The sequence below is a fragment of the Camellia sinensis genome, chromosome 8 (genome assembly GCF_055761805.1).
Source record: "Camellia sinensis isolate YWXY chromosome 8, ASM5576180v1, whole genome shotgun sequence".
NCBI lineage: Eukaryota > Viridiplantae > Streptophyta > Magnoliopsida > Ericales > Theaceae > Camellia > Camellia sinensis.
Window position 1 is genome coordinate 165,459,666 of NC_138968.1, and position 13,386 is coordinate 165,473,051.

At 42.2% G+C, this 13,386-nt stretch overlaps 1 pseudogene; it reads left to right on the forward strand.

Moving 5' to 3' along the window:
• The first annotated feature begins 1,569 nt into the window (after positions 1 to 1,569).
• LOC145798250 (putative amino acid permease 7) overlaps positions 1,570 to 13,386 on the forward strand; it is a 42,425-nt pseudogene continuing 30,608 nt past the window's right edge.

Here is a 13,386-nt window from a genome sequence, read left to right on the forward strand (position 1 = left end):
CACCCATTTATATATATAAAATTTCAGGTCTTTCACCTAGGACACTCCGGCCAACTTGCTTTAAATGGAGTCCATCCCCTTTCTCCTGCCAAGCAAATATGCATATGTAATGTATTTATAAACATAATCACATATGGAGTACATCCCCTTTCTCCTCCCAATAAACATACATATACAATGTATATATAACATGGTCATATTCAATGACATCAACAATGGATTAACATTAAATTGCCTAATTTTCATGTAATTTCTTCAACAATCATAGTTATCCATCACCGATAGCCCAATGCAATTATTTCTAAAGAGATGTTCAATATCAAAATAAATTGTTTATTCAAAACTTCCGTAGGTGGGATAATACATATCCAATATCACCATTTATAATCACAACCTTCAAATTTCACGTTTTCAATGTTAATCCCAATTATTTATGCAAAATAATAATTTAATCAAAATTTGGGCAGAATTTCTCTTTCACCAAATATCAACCCAAACTCCAAAATCAACTATTTTGGCACAACATGATCTTATATTCAAGCCTCATACTCGTTTCCCTCATATTCATCAAAACCCCTCTTTTCATTTCACACCCAAATCCTAGATTTGTCCAAACCACAACCAAATCTCATCATCTATACACAATAGCAAATAACTAAGCTAAAAACCATATTAGAATGTAGAAAATCCCTACCTCAAGTTTTGAAGAAAATTTGAGATGAAACCCCAAAATCTACGGTGTCGAAACTCGATCTCCACCACACACAATGAAGCCCTTGAGGTGATGACCAACTTTGGTGAAGAACTTAGGCCTAAATCCCAATGGATTTGGAGAAATAAAAGAGAGAAGATGACTTCTAGAGAGAGAAGCTCTAGACCTTGAAATTTGGAGAGTTTTAGAGAGAGGGGGGCTGCAAAAAGTGATATGAAACCCTAATTTACGGACTGATATAACAAGGTCACTCGAGTGTGAAATACACTTTCCTGTAAGCAATTTCGAATGCATTTTGCATTTTTTCTTTCAGCGAGCCGTTCCCACGTCGCTTCTTCAACCCCATGGTCAAAATCGGGATCGCTACAATTTTGCACATCAATGTTCCATCATGCTTCTTTATAGACACAAAATTTTTAATTTTGCACAAAAAAATAATTCATTTTTTTTAAAAAAAAAAATTGGTACATATTTAGTTTTTTCAATTTGAAAGTTGATAGTTTTGAAGTTTTGAAATCAAAATAAATGTCAAATCACATATTCCTTTATAGATAATCAAAAATGATAAACAATTATTATTTAAAGGACAACTCTGACTATTAAAAATTTAAAGGGACTTTAAGGTAAAAAAAAAAAAAAACTTAGTTAGGATTAAATGAAGTATAAGTTCATAAATGCCTTTTTTTTTTTTTTTTTTTAAAAAAAATTTAGGGTTCACTTGTTCAAATTAGAAAGGGAAAATTATTGGAAAGTCTTATTTGGGGGAGTTTTGATCTGAATGGTCTCCTTTTTTTTAATGAACCACGAAGTCCTATTGGGAGGAATGTGATCCATGAGGTCCTGTAGGGAAACGTGGTATGGATTTTGGTGATGATTTTGCTTCTTCATTTGATGGGGTGGCAAGGTTAGCAGGGATTTTGAATTCCTTCAATCATGGTTATTGTCCACATTTTTGGAAATAATTGATATGAACAAAATCTTTCCAGAGGTAGGGTGTAGGGTTTGGGGTAATTGAAAAGTGAGTCAGTGTGGGGAGTTGTTTCAAACGTTTGACAGCATGGGGGTGGTGTGTTTTGTAAACGGTATTCAGTCCTTGTGTGAAAGCAGAGGATTGTCTCCCGAAATTTCACATTGTAATGTGTTTGTTTGTGTTCATTCCCTTTTTTCTGATTTTTTTAACGTTCGATTTAGTAAGGTTTTGTTCCATATTTAGGTGGCTCGGACATTGGTTCATATAAGGAAAAATGTGATGTTTTGCTTTGTTTCATTGTTGGGGGATTCCATGTGGGGGTTGTGTATCAACGACAGTGCACAAATTTTTTTTTTCATTTCAATTGTATTATTGCGAAAACATTGAGTTATGAGCACAATGGTAGTGTTAGTTTGGATTGTGTTTTTAATGTTGGTTGTTTGACAATTCCACACCCCCACACATTTCACGTATTGTTGGAATAATATTCTGTGTAATAACAAAAAAACTTAAACAACAAAATTGAAATACCTACAGAATTGCACCAGAAAATGGAATAACACAATGATAATCAAGTTGAGTGTGTGAAACTCTGTTCTTAAGACAGACTCACAGCGGCACAAGTGCTCACAAACTATCGGCGTCTATCTCCGAAGATACAATAATCACTCTCACAGATTGTAGTAGTACTATAAACAATCTGTCTTGTGAACCAAAACCTGAGTTCTGTACTTTCTAAATTTCTATAAACTAATATGAAGAAACGATGCAGGAAAGAAAGAAAACTAGAAGGAAATCAACGAATGAATCTGCTGAAAAATGTCTGTATTTATAGGCATTGTGGTACCTATTTGAAAGGACAGAAAACCCCTCCAAATAGGTGTGAATTTGAACTATCAGAAAAGATAAAGGAATGTGACCGGAGAGGCACTGGTTCAGACAGAAAATATGAATTTCAAATTTTCATGCAAAAATTTGATTTAATTCGTTTGGAAATTTAAATTTTCCCGCAAGAATTTGAAAACATTCAAACGAATTTTGTCCAAAAAATTACAGGTAGGACCTGACCCATAACCCACACCACTCGCTTGGCCCGGTACAGCACGACGACGTATGCGCGTGGTGGATTTAGGTCGAACCCATTTTGTTCATAACTCCCCTCCTTACAAAACTTGGGGTGTCTCTTGGGACCCATCCCAAGTATGTCAACCTAAAATTTATATACTCATACTTGTTCTCTCAATGTTTCTATGTGGGACAACCAAAACAAGGTAACCCACATTTGACTCTTCAATTTTTCATTTCACATAACCAAAAATGATATCAACTTCTTATTCACCCATAAATGGTTTTGACAAACCGTCTTCACCATATGACTTGCCACGTGTCAAGGAATATGTCACCACTTGGATCCATTTCAAAAGATGTGTGGACCCCACTTAAATTTGGACTCAAAATTAGCCCAAAATAAGCCTATAAAACCAAAATTTCCAACAATTTACACCAAAACAAATTTTGTGGACATTTTTTTTGTGACTTTTGGCATTGTGTTTATGAATGTGAAACGAATTTTCTCTTGGTACATAAGTTTGTATGATTTTAAACACCAATTCGTCACACTTTTTGAACTTTTGCTACTTAAGTTGATTGTCCAGCATCGCTTGAAACATAAACCAAAACAGTGTCTTCATCAAGTGGGTTCGGTGGACATTGGTTAACCTGGATACGAACACAATTTTCACTATGCCTGTGATGTTAGACTGGTAATTATATCTAACCTTCTCAACCTCACTGTGCAGAGGTTTAACTTGCTTGAACTGGATACGTCATTGCATCCTCGATCAAAGCTTCCTCGAAGGCGAACCATAAAGCCCCGCCTGGTGTAGCCTCTCGCATGATCTCGTCCATGGGCTCAATGTGATGACCAAGTACGTAACCTGTCATACTTTTCTTTTGCACGTGTTAGGATTCATCGTGTTAGAGTGTCAGGGTCTAACTTGAGGTCTTGTCAATTGTTGGGTTCATCACTTTTGAAATCTCTTTCTCAAAATTTTTGTCCCTATTTATTTCAATTCTAAGTTTCCCTTGTTTCGGGAGGCTTGAAGTTGAATCCGGGGGTTTTTCATTTAAACTGGAAAATTTTCTGGGCTGAGGGCAAAATAGCACGTACGGGGGCCTTGGCCGCACGTGCGGAAGATGGGCCGCATGTATAGGAAGTAAGACCTCATGTGCGGGAAACTGGGGACTTGCCAAGGTACACATTGCATTATATGTATAGCGATCCCGGGTTTACCCTTGTTGTATAGTGATCCGGACATGTGTCCGTGGATGTTGGTAGTTGATTATTTTCTTGTTTACATCCTTTTTACTTTGTAATTGAGTTATGGAATGTGTTGGGCAGGTTTGTTATAGGTTGGTTGAGTTTAGAAACCAAAACTAGTTGCCCAGATTTTGGCCTGTCCGCTCGAGCGGGTCTTCTTGCGCTCGAGCGTGGAACACACCCATCCAGCATTTCGTGTCTCTGCAAAACTTCTGCAGATGTGATTTTTGCGCTCGAGCGGGTTTGTTTACGCTCGAGCGGTGGCGCTCGAGCGGGTCTATGGTCGCTCAAGCGGGTCTGTGGTCTCTCAAGCGGGTAGTGCTTGAGCGAGCCTTATCGCGCTCGAGCGTGTCCAGAGTTTTGTTCTTGGCGCTCGAGCGTCGTGTTCTCCGCTCGAGCGGGTCATACGTATATGAGTTATCCGCTGGGTGATTTCAAATCACTTTTTGCTTTTCTTTCTCTCTCCTACTTTTTCTAAAAGCTATTTTGAGAGCTCTTCTCTCTAAAATCTTGCCTTCTCTCTAGATTTTGATCTAGCTAGGGTGAGTTCCTCACTTTCGGCCTTTGTAAAAGTCGTGTTGATCGTCGAGGGCGTCATTTTCATCCGAGAATCTTGGTCTTTGGAACATTTTGATTTTGGTCTTCATCTCCATTGGAGCTCAAGCCTTGAGGTAGGGATATCCTACTCCTCTCTATGGATTTTGTATTTAAATTTTAGTATTTTGAGATGTTGGGGTTAGTTTGGTAATTTTGTGAAAGTTTGGGGCTTTTGTGTTATTTTACAAAAGTTGGGGTTTTATTTATAATAAACCTAGATGTATGTTTGGTATAGAGAAATGGAATAAATGTTGAATCATTGATGAAAATGGGACCTAAGGGTTGAAATGGTAGTTACGGAAAATGACCTAATTACATTATTTGATTAATTGGGGTAATTAATTGTGAGAAATGAGGAAATGAAATGGAATTGTTGAGATTGGGAGTGCATGGGGTTAAAGGGTGTAGTTGGTTTGTTTATCACACACCGAATTGAAATGTTGATTGAATATCCATTTGTGCATTTATTTTCTGTTTAGAAATAATTGTTTTGGGCTATCGGTGGAGGATAATCGTGATTGTTGTAGACAATGCATGATGATTAGGCAAACGAAAACTAATCAATAGAATGTGTCATGGAATTTGACGGTTGATAGAATACATTAACTGTATGTATTGGGTGATTGTATATAGAACCAATGTGTTTGTATACGTTATGTGTAGAGGAGGAGATGGGGGATGTACTCCGCGGTTTAGGGGAAGATGGGGGATGTACCTCTAAACCGGATAGTATTGGGAGAAGATAGGGGATGAACTCCGTAGATACAGCTCATATGCTTGTCTAGAGAAGTGAAGATAGAGCTCATATGCTTATCTTTGTGAAGTATAGATATAGCTTATATGCTTATCTGTGAATGTGGGATATTGTTGTTATACATATCTGTTGAGAATGTGGATATAGCTTATATGCTTATCTGTGAATGTGGGATATTGTTGTTATACATATCTGTTGAGATGATGATAGAGCTAATATGCATATCTGTTGAAAAAGGGAAAATGAAAAGTAACTTGGACTCATAAGTCGGATGACATAAAATGTGATTTATGTGAATGTATCAGTGTTGGCCATCTATCAATTGCTAATCTTTTAGTCATTGTTCATGGTTGGTTTAGTGTACTTCTACTGGGCTGTGGCTCACCCTATATGGGAATATCATTTTCAGGTACAGGTAGCATGCCACCTCCAAGGACATAGCTTGGGAGGCTAGAGGCGGACATACTTTTGTCGTTTTATATTTTGATGTATTACATGTATATTCAAGCCGAGGGCTTAATGTGTAGATGAGTTAGCACTCTTTTGTTGTAACCAAGTGTTAACTTGGAAAGCTGTAAGCCTGTAGGGCATTTTGCTTTTGTTGTTAACATGTAATATTTTTGTAATGAAACTCTGATGAATAGAAGAATGTGGTTATTTCATATGTCAATGAATGTCTTATTTGATGGGTTTAATGTCATTTTTTTGATGGCGTTACAACTTGGTATCAGAGCGTACCGGGTTCGAATACTTTGGGTACGTGGGAAGTGATTAGGATCACAATGGGTTTGTCTCGCTTGATAGAGACTTAGATGTAGTATCATATGCTATGTGCTTGATTGATAACATGCTTATATGACTATGTGGGTATGGAATTTGATTTCTAGGATGTTGATTGGATCCTTGGGTTTCTGGGAGTCTTGTTGGAAAAGCACTTGATCAATGCTGTTTCTAACTGGAACTCTAGTAACGCCTCGGGACTATCATTATCCGGAGATGAAATTCGTAAGTGCTTATGTGTTTACGTGCTTACATGGAGTGAATTACAGTTGTCCATGCATTAGGACGTGAGTGTTTAGTTTTGGCACATTTGTGAATGTGCTAACGTTCTGTATTACCTTTATTAGGATGTCAGGATGAGGAAGAGGTGCTAGGCGTGGTAGACCTGCGAGGCAGGAAATACCGTTACCGGAGGTGGTTCCTGCAGTACAGGAGGGAGTTGGTCAGGCCACTGTGGCCGAGCCAGCGGGTCAACAGGCTACGGGTGCCTTGGCGAGAGAGATAGCAGGAGCTTTGGGTATTCTTAGAGCTGGGAATCAGGCAGCTGAGGCAGGGCCTTCTTTCTTGAAGAGGGAGTTTTTCCGGTCTAATCCGGATGAGTTTATCGGAGATCCGAAGGAGCCACTGAAGGCGGATGAGTGGCTAGAGCAAATGAGTAAGACGTTCGAGATGCTTGGCATCGAGGACGGAGCACTGAAAGTGACCTTGGCATCCTTCCCGCTAAAGGGAGATGCGGGTCAATGGTGGAAGTACGAGAAGGCTCGTGTTGGTGGTACGTGGGAGGCGTTTGTGAATGCTTTTCAGGAGAGGTTTTTGTCTGCAGCAGCTAGGGAGAAGCTGAGGGATCAGTTTAGCCGGCTTAAACAGCAGGGCTTGTCAGTGGCCGAGTTTGAGGCTACTTTTACCAGTCTGTCCAGGTTTGCACCTGAACTGGTGGCGTCTGAGGAACACCGTTGCTATGAGTTTGAGCGGAAGTTGAGGCGGGGCCTCAAGTTGAGAGTTGGTAGGTCTTACATCCGAGAGTATAGACACCTGGTAGATACCGCTGCTCATATGGAAATTATGATGCAGGAAGAGGAGGAAGAGCAGAGGGGCTCCAAGAGGAGCCAAGATGGCCAGGGTGATGGCAAGAGGCAGAGGGGTTATAACCCTCAGCAGTCTCAGGAAGCAGTTTCTAGATCGACCTTTCCAGTGCCAAGTGCAGGCTCGGGGAGAGGCAACCAGGGGGAGTTTGCTTGTTACAAGTGTGGCCAGCTGGGTCACAAGGTTTCTGTTTGCCCGCAGAAGGGTGGAGGTCAGAGAGCTGCTTCTTCTTCAGCTAGACCGCAGAGTCAGAGTTTGGGCAGGGGGCAGCCCTTGTCTTGTTATCAGTGTGGACAGCCTGGGCACCTGAAGAGGTTTTGCCCGCAGTTGAGTGCCACTTCGGGAGCGTCTGGTTCCAAGCAGACGCAGAGTTTTCAGCCAGCTCAGTCTGTGCAGGCCTCGAGGGCCAATCCGGGGGCTTCGTCGTCCCAGCCTGTGCAACAGTCGTATGCTCCTAGAGGTGAGCAGGTAGACCAGGGGCCTACGGGGCGCGTGTATGCTGTTACCGCGCAGGATTTAGTACCAGCTCCATCGGTAGTGAGAGGTACTTTTCTGTTTTGCAACTCGGTTGCTAGTGTGTTGATTGACACGGGTGCATCTCATTCTTTTGTATCTGCTGCTTTTGCATCTGTTTTGGAATTGGAGTTAGCACAGTTAGCATCTCCTATTTGTGTGGTATCGCCTTTAGGTGGTGAGTTGATCTTGAAACAGGGTGTTAGAGGTTGTGATATAGAGGTCGCCGACCATAGGCTTCCTTTTCCGTTTGTTGTCATGCCCATGAAGGGTTTTGATGTTATTTTGGGTATGGACTGGCTATCGTCATACCGGGCTGTTATCGATTGCTACCGCCAGAGGGTCACGTTATGTACCTTGAGCGGGGAGTGGTTCCATTTCTTGGGAGACCGGGTTGGTAGTGTTTTGCCACCGGGGTATGATTCGCGAGGGCGAAGTGAGCTTAGTGGTCTACTTGCTAGCTTTGAGAGTGGTGAGTGTGATGAGACCCAGATTGTATTGCCGAGGGTGGTTTGTGAGTATTCGGATGTCTTTCCCAAAGACCTTGTTAGTTTGCCACCTCACCGAGAGATAGAGTTCTCTATTGATTTGGTGCCCGGCACGGTACCGATTTCTATGGCACCCTACCGTTTTGCTCCAGCAATGTTGGTTGAGTTGAAAGTTCAGCTCCAGGAATTGCTCGATAAGGGCTTTGTTCACCCTAGTGTTTCACCGTGGGGAGCGCCGGCCCTCTTTGTTAAAAAGAAAGATGGTGCCTTGAGATTGTGTATAGACTACCGGAAGTTGAATCGGGCTACGGTTAAGAATAAGTATCCTATGCCCCGTATAGATGATTTGTTTGACCAGTTGAAGGGTTCCCGTTGTTTCTCTAAGATAGACTTGAGATCGGGTTACCACCAGTTGAGGGTCAGGGAAGAGGATATTCCGAAGACGGCATTCTGTACGCGGTATGGCCATTACGAGTTTCTGGTGATGCCATTTGGACTTACCAATGCACCGGCAGTCTTTATGGACTTGATGAACCGGATTTTCCGGGAGTTCTTAGACCGATTTGTGGTCGTCTTTGTGGACGACATCCTTATCTATTCGCCTTCTGAGGAGGAGCACGAGGAACACTTGAGAGTGGTGCTTGAGTTGCTTAGAGCCCATAGGCTGTATGCCAAGTTTGGGAAGTGTGAGTTCTGGCTGAGGGAAGTCAAATTCTTAGGCCACGTGGTATCCGGGAAAGGGGTGTCTGTTGATACATCCAAGGTTGAGGCAGTGCAAGATTGGGCACAGCCTAAGAGTGTGTTTGAGATCCGCAGTTTTCTGGGATTAGCTGGGTATTACCGTCGGTTTGTGAAAGATTTCTCCAGGTTAGCGTCACCGTTGACTAGACTGACTCGGAAGGGAGTCAAGTTTCTGTGGAGTGAGACTTGTGAAAAGTCGTTCCAAGAATTGAAAGTTAGATTGACCACCGCTCCGGTGTTGATTATTCCGGAGAGAGGGTTGGGTTATGCGGTTTATTGTGATGCCTCACGAGAGGGTTTGGGTTGTGTGTTGATGCAAGAGGGAAAAGTGGTAGCTTATGGCTCACGTCAGTTGAAAATACACGAGAAGAATTACCCCACACACGACCTAGAGTTAGCAGCAGTGATCTTTGCCTTGAAAATCTGGAGGCACTACCTTTATGGTGAGAGATTCGAGGTATTCTCGGATCATAAGAGTTTGAAGTATCTGTTTACACAGAGAGACTTGAATTTGAGGCAGAGGAGATGGATGGAGTTCATCGAGGATTATGATTTTGAGTTGCACTATCATCCGGGAAAGGCCAATGTTGTGGCCGATGCCCTTAGTAGGAAATCCATTCGTGATGTAGCTTGTATAGCCATCCAGGAATGGGAGATGTTGGGGGCACTTGGCGAGTTTGATTTGCTACTGGGCGAATCTGTTGAGGCTGCGGCCTTGTTTTCTGTTGTTGCGCAGCCTACACTTGTGATTAGAGTGTTAGAGACACAGAGAGGTGACCTTGAGGTAGAATCCCTCCGAGAGAAGATCTGCAGTGGGAAGGTTGAAAAGGGTTTGACGGTGTATCCCGACCTGAGTGTGAGATACCGAGACCGTTTGTTTGTACCGGAGCCTTGCCGAGAGGAAGTACTCCGAGAGTTTCACCATTCGCGCCTTGCGGTGCATCCGGGAGGTACTAAGATGTATCAGGATTTGGGTCGCCAGTTTTGGTGGCGGGGTATGAAGAGAGATGTGGCTGTTTTCGTATCAAAGTGCCTTACTTGCCAGCAAGTGAAGGCCGAGCATCAGAGGCCAGCGGGTTTGTTGCAACCCTTGCCTATTGCCGAGTGGAAGTGGGAGCATGTCACTATGGACTTCGTTGTAGGTCTTCCGAGGACTCAGCGGGGTAGTGATGCTATTTGGGTGGTTGTAGACCGGTTGACTAAGTCGGCGCACTTTATTCCTATGCGCGTGAAAGATTCGGTAGATCATCTTGCCGACTTGTATATTCGGGACGTAGTGAGATTGCACGGGGTCCCAGTGACGATCATCTCAGATAGAGATCCTCGTTTTACTGCTAGGTTGTGGCAGAGTTTGCAGAGTGCCTTGGGCACTAAGTTGACCTTTAGTACGGCTTATCATCCTCAGACTGACGGGCAGTCCGAGCGTACTATCCAGATCCTCGAGGATATGCTTCGGGGTTGTGTCCTTGATTTCAGTGGGACGTGGGAGAGGCACTTACCTTTGGTAGAGTTTGCCTACAACAACAGTTTTCAGTCTAGCATCGGTATGGCACCGTTTGAGGCCTTGTATGGCCGACCGTGTAGGTCTCCAGTGTGTTGGGCCGAGGTGGGTGATGCACCTTTGTTGGGTCCGGAGTTGGTTAGGGAGACGACGAAGAAAGTTGAGCTTATCCGTAGGAGGCTTGTTACAGCCCAGAGTCGACAAAAGAGTTATGCCGACCGTAGGAGGAGACCTTTGGCGTTTGAGGTAGGTGATCATGTCTTTCTGAAGATATCACCTAGGCGAGGTCTGATGAGGTTTGGGAAGAGTGGGAAGCTATCCCCTCAGTTTATTGGGCCTTTTGAGATTCTTGAGAGGATAGGTGAGGTTGCTTATCGGTTAGCCTTACCGCCGCAGTTATCCGGAGTGCATGACGTGTTTCATGTGAGTATGCTTCGAAAGTATGAGCTAGATCCATCACATGTGTTGGATTGGACTGATTTAGAGGTAGATGAGGATGCCTCGTATGAGGAGAGACCGGTTCGGGTCTTGGATAGGCGTGATCAAGTCCTGCGTGGCAAGACCATTCCTTTGGTGAAAGTCTTGTGGAAACATCACGGAGTGGAGGAAGCCACTTGGGAACGTGAGTTCGGAGTCCGTGAGAAATATCCGGACTTGTTTGTTGATATGTAATCTTGTATTTAAATTTTACATTTTGTTGAACTTAAGAGCTTTTATATATGTCTTAAGTTGTGAAACATTGAAAATGTTTTGGTTATTGGAAGTATGTTTTGGGAACTTGCCTCATTTGGAAGTTGAATGTAACATTATATATGTTGATTTTATTGTTGAAATTGCAAAGATGGTGCATAATGTTGATGCATGTTGAAAATACATATGTTGTTTACATATTGCGATATGTCTCTTGTTAAAGGGATGGGATGACCGGTAATGGGTCGAATTGTTGAATGTTAAAGTGTAACATTGTTTAAAATGAAGGAAAACTTGTTTTTGAAAACTTGTGCTTAATTTCGGGGGCGAAATTCTTTAAGGGGGGGAGGTTATAGCGATCCCGGGTTTACCCTTGTTGTACGGTGATCCGGACATGTGTCCGTGGATGTTGGTAGTTGGTTATTATCGTGTTTACATTCCTTTTTCTTCATATTTGAGTTATAGGATGTGTTAGGCAGGTTTGTTACAGGTTGGTTGGGTTTGGTAGCCTAGTGTTGCTGCCCAGAATTTTGGACTTTCGCTCGAGCGAGTAGTTGGTCGCTCGAGCGAGAGTGGGGTTCGAGTATGGTGGGTCGAGCCAGAGTGGCTCGCTCGAGCGAGCGGTTGCACCTGGTTCTGGACCTGAGAGCTGTCTTTCTTGGCTCGAGCGAGCTTCCTTCACTCGAGCGGTCTGGATTTTTCTTCGCTCGATCGAGAACTGCTTGGCTCGAGCGAGAGTTTTCTATGTCTGGTCGCTCGAGCGACCAAGCCTTCGCTCGAGCGAGCATGATTTATATCAGCGGACAGCAGCGTCTAAAACATCACTTTTTCACTTCTTTTCCTTGATCTAACCCTAAATCCGACACCCTCTCTCTCTAAACTTGCACTCTCTCTAAGATTTGATCTCCCTAGAGTGTGAATCTAGCCTAGGGCCTTTGTTAAAAAGATAGTGGGTGTTGAGAGCTTCGATTTAATCTGAAAAAGTTTGGATTTGGAGCACGTTGATCTTCGAGTCTTCATCTCCTTTGTGGCTTAAACTTCAAGGTAGGGATATCCTACTCCTCTCTATGGATTTTGTCTTTAAATTTTGGTATTTTGAGATGTTGGGCTTGGTTTAGTAATTTTGTGAAAGTTCAGGGCTTTTGTGCAATTTTACAAAAGTTGGGGTTTTATTCATAATAAACCTAGATGCATGTTTGGCATAGAGAAATGGAATGATTGTTGAATCATTGATGAAAATGGGACCTAAGGGTTGAAATGTTAATTATGGGAATTGACCTAATTACATTGTTTAATTAATTGGGATAATTAATTGAGAAGAATGAAGAAATGAAATGTTGATTGAATATCCATTGTGCATTTATTTTCTGTTTAGAAATAACTGCTTTGGGCTATCGGTGGAGGATAGTCGTGATTGTTGTAGACAATGCATGATGATTAGGCAAACTGAAACTAATCAATGAATTGTGTCATGGAACTTGACGGTTGATAGAATACATTAATTGTATGTATTGGGTGATTGTATATAGAACCAATGTGTTTATATACGTTTTGTGTAGAGAAGGAGATAGGGGATGTACTCCGCGGTTTAGGGGAAGATAGGGGATGTACCTCTAAACCGGTTAGTGTTGGGAGGAGATAGGAGATGAACTCCGTAGATACAGCTCATATGCTTGTCTAAAGAAGTGAAGATAGAGCTTATATGCTTATCTTTGTGATGTGTGGATATAGCTTTTATGCTTATCTGTGGACATTGTTGTTATACATATCTGTTATAGAATGTGGATATAGCTTATTTGCTTATCTGAGAATGTGGATATTGTTGTTATACATATCTGTTGAGCATGTGGGTAGTGCTTATATGCCTATCTGTTGAAAAAGGGGAAAATGAAAAGTAATTGGGACTTGTAAGTCGTTTGACATAAATATGTGATTTATGTGATTGTATCAGTGTTGGCCATCTATCAATTGCTAATATTTTAGTCATTGTTCATGGTTGGTTTAGTGTATTTCTGCTGGGCTGTGGCTCACCCTATATGGGAATATCATTTTCAGGTGCAGGAAGCATGCCACCTCCAAGGACATAGCTTGGGAGGCTAGAGGCGGACATGTTTTGTCGTTTTACTTTTGATGTATTACATGTAACTTCAAGCCAAGGGCTTTATGTGTAAACGAGTTAGTACTCTTTTGTTGTAACCAAGTGTTAACTTGGGAAGCTGTAAGCCCGTAGGGCATTT